The following is a 9,608-nucleotide window of genomic DNA, read 5'->3' as shown; positions in this document are numbered from 1 at the left end:
ATCCAAGTCAACGCAGAAGTTTGTGGAGCGCAATGAGGTTTCACAGAAACTAAATAAAAAAAACACCTACTGCAAATCTGCAATACTCTCTTCTTCTGTTTGTTACGAACACACTTCGGATTTTGCTCCAAGGTTTTTAATAGGAAGGAAATAAATGATTAGGAATTCAAATAAAAAAATTTCAAATTTGTAATAATTAACACTTATTTCGCTCCTTTTAAAAATTCGGGAACATGATTAAAGAAAGAAGTGAAACTACTTTATTTATCCTCCACTTGTTTTACTTCCATTTTATTATATATTTATACTATCTATACTTATATATTATAATAGACGAAATATTAAAAATTTGGTAGTCGATCGGTACTTGCTGAAATTACTTAATTACCCTTACTTAATTATTTTAATTCTAATTATTGGGTCGATCTATTCTAATTCTAATTGATATTGAAGTCAACTTCCTCTATTATTTTACAAATTTCAATTCTATTTTATATCGAACTATATATCATTATAATTTATATTAAATTGAACTTCTTCTACCAATTTATATTTTATTTCATATCGAATTCTATATTATTCTAATTTGTTATGTTGGGCTAAATTAAATTTAAACAAACTAAATATATTTATTAAGATTTAGTTGATATATCATGCGAATCGAGCTAAGATAAAATAAGAATACTATCAATCCTCCTAAAAAAATTATATTAATGAAATTGGATAAATAAAATAATATATTTTATTTATCCAGGATAAAAAAATACATTATATAATTGATTCAGATTAACACAAAACTAAAATAAAAATACAATTCGACCAACAAAAACAAAACCATATATACTAAATATTCAGTCTTAAACAAAATTATCTCATTGATCCACACTTAAAAAAATTAAATTAAACTAAAAATAATTAGTTTAACCGGGCTAAAATAAAATAATGTAAATCACTGATCCGAGATAAATCAAAGTAATATTAGACTAAGTATAATTTGTATCCTATTGATGTGAACTAAAAAAATCAAATTTTAATTAAAACATAAGTATTTTTTTTTTGAAAAATACACATAGCATTATAAAGTAACTATATCGTTCAATTAGTAATATTTTCTTTTTCAAATATCTTTTATAGAATTATAGTTAATCGATTAATCAATCACCATGCTAAAATAATATTTTTAAGTTCTCAACATAATGGAGACATTATATTTTTACCCTCAATAAAATAATAATTTTGTTATAATAACATTTCCCCCTTACCCATGCTACCACTTTAAATAAATTTAAATGTTGAACATATACGTCTACTAATATAATTATTATGAAGTCATATCATTTAACGTTTTAAATGTACAAAATTAAGAATTTAATTCTACTTTTTTAAGAAAATCATATAAATTAAAAACAAAAATATGTGTGATCCGTGCATCACACGAGTTTTGAGCTAGTCTATACTATACTATAATAGCCGGAATAGAGATAATTTGGTTCAACGGTTTGGTACAACGATAATTCCCTAATTTTGATTATTACAAAAATAGATAAATAATGTTATATATCTAATAAACTACTAAATTATTAAACTACTACTAAATATAGTATACTTATCCTACTAAACTACGAATACAACTTATCCTATTATTAAAAAATATAAATAATAGTGTTATATATCTGCTAAACTACTAAATTGTTAAACTACTAGAAATAGTCTATTTATTCTACTAAATTATGACCACATGTTATTTTATTATTTTTATTATAAATTTATAATCATTATATATTTATATAAATATTTTAAAAATATAATATAACTCGATAAATAAAAATTTAAAATAATAATGGGAACCTGTGCATCGTACGGGATTTATGCACTATAATAGCCGGAATAGATACTCGATAAATAAAAATTTAAAATAATAATGGGAACCCGTGCATCGTACGGGATTTATGCTAGTATATATAATAGAACAAGTGATGGTTGAGCGAGACTATTTAAAATGACTATTATATTTTTCTAAATACTAAAATTACACTTAACTCATATCTTATTTATTAAACTCATATCCTATTTATTTCATATTTAATACACATTAATAGTCTATACATATATTTTTTATATATATTACTTTAACATATATATATATATCATTTAAAAATATAAAACATAGTTAAAAATAGAGATTTTGAAATAATTATAAATATAAAATAATTTTATTTTATTAAATATTTAAACTTTTTTTGGAAAGCAATTATTAAATATTTAAATGATATGACATAATTTCATATCAAATTAATTGTGGTTTAAGTGACCAATGAAAAGAAATCATCGCTACCTAATTTAAAATACACTTACAAAATTATTTTGAGTAATATTTTTTAAAATTATTTAATATGTAATATGATTATTCATGAAAATTATGAAATATCAAATACTTGCTTACAAAGTACACAATATATTTGTCAAATCTTATTTTATGCGAAATTCCTACAAATGTAATATAAAGAACATACTATGTGTTATTCCCAAACAATCTAACAAAAAATTATAGAAGGGGGGTTGAATGTAATTCTGGCTACTTTATAAATTTTAAGAACTGTTCTACTATGAATATATAACAGTGTTTGATTTAGCTAAAGTGCGGAATGAAAGTATTGAAGAAATCAAACATAAAGTAATCAAATACAAGTATTTAAAAATTTTCTGGTGGATTGAATTTATCCACAAGAGATATATATATATATATGAGAACTTGTGATGCAATATCTTTGCACACAACTTCTTACAAGTTGAACTTACAAGAACAGAGAAATTCTTTATAGATATGACTTTATCTATTTCTCTTGTAATTTCTTACTTGCTTATTTTCTACTTGCTACACTTAATTTATATATCATCAAGTTACATGATAAAAAGACAAACAAATAAGACAAAAAAATTCTAGTATAATTTGTGCTCCTTCATTTCTCAATCCAACATCTTTGAATATTTTCAGTTTAGCAAAGAAATGGAAATACTTCTTTGTTCTCTTAAATCCAGTGTTCTAAAAATCGGTCTAGGCGGCCGCCTAGGCGCTAGGCGGTGGTAAAACGCCCCGACTCGGACCTAGGCGGTGATTTAGGCGTTTTTTCAAAAAATCGGGTCAAAATCGGGATTAGGCGGTCTAGGCGGTCAAAAATCGGTCCTAGGCGGTCAAAAATCGGTCCTAAGCGGTCTAGGCGGAAAATAACTAAAAAAATATTTTTTTTACGTTTTTATAATTTTAAATCATTAATTTCATAATTTCACACAATATCATGTCAATTTATAATATAAAGTATTGGTAAGAAATAACAAGTAATCTAATATATTTATTTTCTCACTTAAAATATAAAAATAACATATTATAATTAATTTAAAAGTGTGAATTAAAATATAGTTAATATTGTAAACTCAATAATTAGTACATAACGCATGTCAAATGTGTAGATATTGTTTAATACCATTCTAATTTCTTTTTTCAAACAAATATTTGACATGTTAATCATTATATAATTATAAAAATTAAAAATAATATTTATATTTTTCCGATTAATGTTCCGATTAATCGGTCCGATTAATCTCCGACTTGCCGATTAATCTCTCGAAGGTACCCTCACCGCCCTGACACGCCTAGCGATTTCTGGAACACTGCTTAAATCTGTAAATAGGCTGACACATTCCATTTGCATATAGACCTGACAATTCGTTCGTGTCGTATACTTTCGTGTCGTGTATTTTCGTATTTCGTGTACTTGAATGCAAAAAACAAAACCGACATGTTTAGCGTTCATGTACATTCGTGTTCATGTACTTTCGTTTCGTGTCGTGTATGTCGTGTTAATTGAATATTAATATATATTAAATTTAATATTAATATAAATTAAAATATAAGATTTTTATGTAAAAAAATTATAGAATATATGAAAATATATATTTAGATCTCAATTTTATACAATATAATGAAATCAAATAATATTTTAAAATTAAATATGCATATATTTATTATAATTCTATATATATATTTATAAAAAATATTAAATTTAATTATAATATTTATTTATGTCGTATACTTCGTCGTGTCGTGTAGTCGAATGTTAAATACAAAACCGACACTAAATCTCGACCGTATACTTTCGTGTTCATGTACTTTTGTGTCGTGTACTAAAAAAGTAAACACAAACACTAAATTTTCGTGTCGTGTCGTGTCCAAAATTGTCGGGTCTATTTGCATATAATCAACGCATATGGCTGTCAAGTCACTATCAACTACTCTTTTGAATTTGTTCATCCGTTGGAACTCAGTTAGATCATCCGTTGAAACTCAGTGGGATTATCCGTTGAGACTTTGTTAGATCATCCGTTGAGAGTCTGGTTGATCATCCGTTACTTTAGTTGATCATCCGTTGAAGCGTTGTGGAACATCTGTTGAGACTATCTTCATAGCAGTTGACTCCATTTCATTTATACAAGATTACAAGGCATCTAATATTTACAATTAACCAATCTATCTAGCATATCAATCTAGTAGTCAACATGACTTAAAACATTCTATAACATCTAGTTCTCTAAGGCATTACAATATGCAGAAATGTGCTACTTAACTTATTAATACATAAGCTACCCATTCAATGGATATTGAAGTGATCATCGGTTGAAAGCTACAAAATCATTAAATAAAATCTACTAAGTATTTTTTTAACTTATTATCAAGTACACAACATATTCCTAACAATCTCCCCCAATTTATGTCTACCGGAATTGTAGCCATAAATTAAGAGAAATTTGATGATAACAAAACACTCTACGAATACAGACTGAATTATAGTAGATAAAATTTACAAGTGCTGCAATTTATTGACAAATATACGGAGGAAGGTTTATAGAGAGTCTCAAAAGCCATTTTCAAGGTGCTCCTCTAGACTGAGCAAATTTATATTATTTCCTTGACTGTCTGAACTTCTTACCCAACTTCTCATTGTTTTCTTCAATCCGGTGTTGAAGTTGCCTGTAGAATTTAGATTCATCCTCATTTGTCTGATTTAGCTTTTCTTGCATCTCCATGAGAGTTTCATTTTTTGAAATCTTTAGCCGATCTTCCAATCTGAAGAATCTTCTGATGCATTTTTCATCTTTGAACTCCATTATCTAATATGGCCTCAAATGCACTCTATTTCTAGTGAAGGGAATAATTAATACTATTGGGAGTGCATTTTGGTTTTTTTCTGCTGTTCATTATCTCCTCAATTTTGGTCGGTACCATTTACTTGGCAACAATGTTGAAACCAAAATTCTTCTTTATTGAGGATAAAATCTTTACCAAAACAGAATAGCCTTAATTGAGAATCAATAGCTCTTTTCCACCCTTGTACCCGAAGACTAATTTTTCTGGAAGATATTTGTAAGCATCAATAGCTCTAACTTCTTCTAGCTCATCCAGATAAAGATTTATGTCTGAGAATTCTTTGATGTCACAAATGAAGAGTTGATCTCCCTTGTTGATAGTTGGTTTGGGTTTGGCTAATGATTTGAATTGAAGTCTGACAGGATTGACCTTCTTGATTACTCTTTTCTTTGTCTTCTTTATCTTGGATATGATTAGAATGTTTAGATAGGAAGAGGCAGGATATCCCAATCTATAGGTTCATCTTTAGGAATTATGGGTTCACCATGGAAATTTATATCATAATTAACCTTGAATTCAACCTCCTTCAATGTAGGTTTGGCTGTTTGACTTGAAGCAGTAGATTAGGTTGGAATATATTCATCCTTATCTTCATCAAAATTCAGCTTTCTCTTTGGTTTGAGCTTGTATCTCATTTTCTTAATCTACTTTGGTTCTGCTTGCTTTTCTTCAATATGAGTCTTAGCTGTCATAGTGGGCACTACAGGAGCTGTGGTTGCAGGCTTCTTAGCTTGGTTCTTGGCATCTAAATCATCTTGCTTTTGCTGTTGTTTGAGCCTCACCTTTTATTCTTTCTTAGCCTCTGCAAACTGTGGATGTCCAGCCACCACACAGAATAATTCGCCATTCCTGTTGATTTTAGAAATTATTTTCTTTAGCGCTGAATCTCTGGGATCTTTGAAGAAAGCAATAGACCTTTCAAGCAGCTTCTTCTCATCAGGCTTGGGAGTTTTATATGCCAGGTCCAATGGATTTTTGTCTAAGTTCTTTGGATAATTTCTCTTTGGCTGAAAAATCACATTGGCCTTTGGAGATTTGATTGATGAGGGTTTTCCCCTTTCCATGTTCCCTAAGCTCATGTTATTTGCTGAAATTAGTCTCAATTGAGAGAAATGAGAAAATACTTTGTCTTATTTCTCAATTGGACCAAATTTCTTCTTGATGTTCTCATCAAGCTTCTTCCATTTTTCATTCAACTCCAATTCATCTGATGTTATATTGATTAAATCAATGCTATCAAACATTGGTGGCTTTGTGAAGGCAATTGTTGGAACTATTACCTTGCTGACATTTATGTTGAGCACTTTCTCCCCCTCACTAGCTGACTCTTCTTGGCTAACTGGAATGATAGAGTCTTTCTTCCCCTTTTTGTTAGCATCAAGTTGAGCAGAGTTTGAGGTCTGTATAGCCACCAACTGTTGTAGCAGACTTGTTTGAGTTTCCTGATTTGTGAGTATCTTGGCCATTGATTTCTCCATATTTGTCAGTCTTGAATCCATGGACTCAACCTTTCTGTTCAAATCAGCTTCCTTCCTTAGCTTTTGAGCTATTTCTGTCATTATGGTGTTAGGAAGCCTAGAACCCAACCTTGCTACAAAGTCTTGTTTGACTTCATAAATTTCTTGCTTTAGAGCATCCACATCCTGACTTTGTTTGAGATCCTGTATCTTGTGTAGTTGAAGAGATTCAAGGTGAGCTTTAAGTAAACTCTTGGTGCTGGCACTTGTGGATGCTTGAATTATTGTTTGGGTGTCATGAATAAGTTTGAATATTGTGGATTGAAGATGTGGGTAAGAGCATTCCTTGTGCATCATCCATGATGGAATATCTGCATCCCCCCCTATGTTTATGCCTTCTTCTTCATCATCCTCACCATCATCCCCAAATGAGTCATTAGCATATTCAAAATCATCACCAGCTGTGGAGAGCATGGCAGTGATTGCATCCTTGGCCCTTTGCATTGAGGCAGTTATGTGCACCAAGTTGAGAATTCTCTCAGTAGCCACATTGTCCTGTTCAGCCAAAACTTGATAAGCTCGGACAGGGTGAGTGTTAGATCCCGAATTATCGTAGAAGGGGGGGGGGGTTGAATACGATAATCACTAAATTAAAAATTCTTTAGAATCTTTAGCGGATAAAATATTTAGTGCTCGGTTAGTGGTTTCGTGTTCTTGAGAGGAATAGTGTTTGAAACGATAAAAACGAGGAACACAAGATATTCAGGGAAATATATATTCGTATATAAATCCTCGAGGGTGTTGCTACACTCCGGTAAATAAATTAACCGGCTACCATCTAAGAACAACAAAGTTCCTAGCTACTACAAAGATTTATAAATCAAATCCTATACAATAATCTAGCATTTGTTTGTACTAGGATTTAATTATCGGCTAACGATTATAATGCCCCTAAGAATGTACAAGGGTTAAATCGGGCATTATAACATTACTCCGGTGAGAAGTTAAACGGATATTCAAGTAGCTTGAACTCCTCTGTAAATCTCCGCTGCCATTTTCATTACTCTCTTGGGAGAGAAGATGAACAGAAAATAAATGAATGGCTTCTTTATCTCCTGCTGTAAAGTGTAGAATTTATCAATAAAATGTGTGGCTGAGGTTGAATGCTTCTGTGGTGACAGGTTCACTCTTTGTTCTGTGGCGACAAGGTGTCTCTGTGGCGACAAGGGGGTAACACAAGAGATAACTGATTTTATTCTAACTCCCCTGTGGAGACCACAGGGGAAACCTTGCCTTAGAAAATATTTAGGGCACTCCTCTATGGCGACAAGGGGGTGGGGGAATTCTCTCTGGCGACATCCTGTGCAAGTACATGTTTATGTACTTAAACAAAAAAACCTCAAACATGTACAACATGTACACGTTTTAGTTTTATACTTTTATTTCCTTTTTCTTTCTTTTTCTTTTTTTTTCTTTTTTTTTTCTTTTTTTTTTCTTTTGTTTTCTTTCTTTTTTTGTTTTGTTTTGTTTTTCTTTTTATTTTGTTTTTTTCTTTTTCTTTTTAAGTTTAAATTATAATTAAATTAATTTATAAAATTTACTTAAATATAACTTATATAAATAAACTAATTTAGATTTATAAAATAAAATTATTTAAAGTTTATAAGATAAATCATTTTAAGTTTATTAAATAAATTATATTAAAGTCCATTAAATAATTTATTTAATTTAACAATTAAACTTTGAGCTTCGCCAGTCCCCTGAGCTGTTTAGCTGTATACCCCGCGCACCTCTTCTCGTACTTTAACATATAAATGTTCATTCCAAGTACGTTCCTCAACTTAACAATCCTTCTATAAATAATACCCAGATTCCTTTCACGAGCTGTTGACGCCTGATGCAACTGGTCTGGTTCACATACGACTAACCCCGATTCAGATCTTCGTATTATAGCCTTGATTACATTGTTAAGCTTGCCTCAACTTTATTGCTTCGAACACTGACTGTCAATAAACAACTGTACTTTCACTGAAATCCTTTTTGGTACTTTAGACAACGTCTTCATTAACCTCTGTCTATACCCTGTCTTCAATTCTTCAGATTCCTATGCTTCGAACATTGTCTATATTCAATTAATGCCAATACACTGAAATCTTCCGGTAGAACTTGTATACTGAATCTTCAACATTTCTGAAACTCTGAAAGTTTTTAACCTTTGTTCTTCACTGAGGCATGATCATATTAATGAATTTCTTTCAGTGACCTGTAGACAGACTTCAGGCTTTCTTCTAATCTTCTGATTCTTTGTATTTGCCTTGCCTTCATTAACCTGATTTCTTGTCTAGACGTAGTATTATTAAGCTATCCTATTCTAGTGTTGTTATTATGTTGAGTTATCACGTAACTGTTCATACAACTACGCAGTCTCACCAACAATCTCCCCCTATTTGATTGTTAAACTTAACAAACAAATTAAATAGAGAGGATAACTCAACTAACAACTAGAAAAAGTAATGTACCAGGACTTGTAAATAATGCTACTGATTTTCTGGATCAAATACTGCATTTCCAGATTTCTTGAGTTTCTGAAATGAAAGATGCTTGTTCCTCTAGCACTGAACTGATCTTCAAGTAGTTTCATCTTCATTTCCTTGGTTCTTCAAATCTCTGCCATATAAAACTTCTCAGTCTTGAAGTAATCATCAGCAGCTTCTTTTGTACAACCACATTTCCTGTTGAGAAGCGCATATCTCTCTTGCTTCTCCCCCTATGAGAATCAACTGCTTAAAGGAGATCACCTTCGTCTACCACCTCTCTCGTACAATAGGATCCGCAGATAAGAACTAATGGTATTTCCCTTTTGGAAAACAGCTTCTCCCCTTATGAAGAATAGTGATGAAACAAACCACTTCTTCTGATCACTAGGAAATCACCTTTGTGTTTACCAC

Source organism: Apium graveolens, chromosome 7 (assembly GCF_009905375.1).
Source record: "Apium graveolens cultivar Ventura chromosome 7, ASM990537v1, whole genome shotgun sequence".
Lineage (NCBI taxonomy): Eukaryota > Viridiplantae > Streptophyta > Magnoliopsida > Apiales > Apiaceae > Apium > Apium graveolens.
This window is presented reverse-complemented; position numbering follows the sequence as displayed.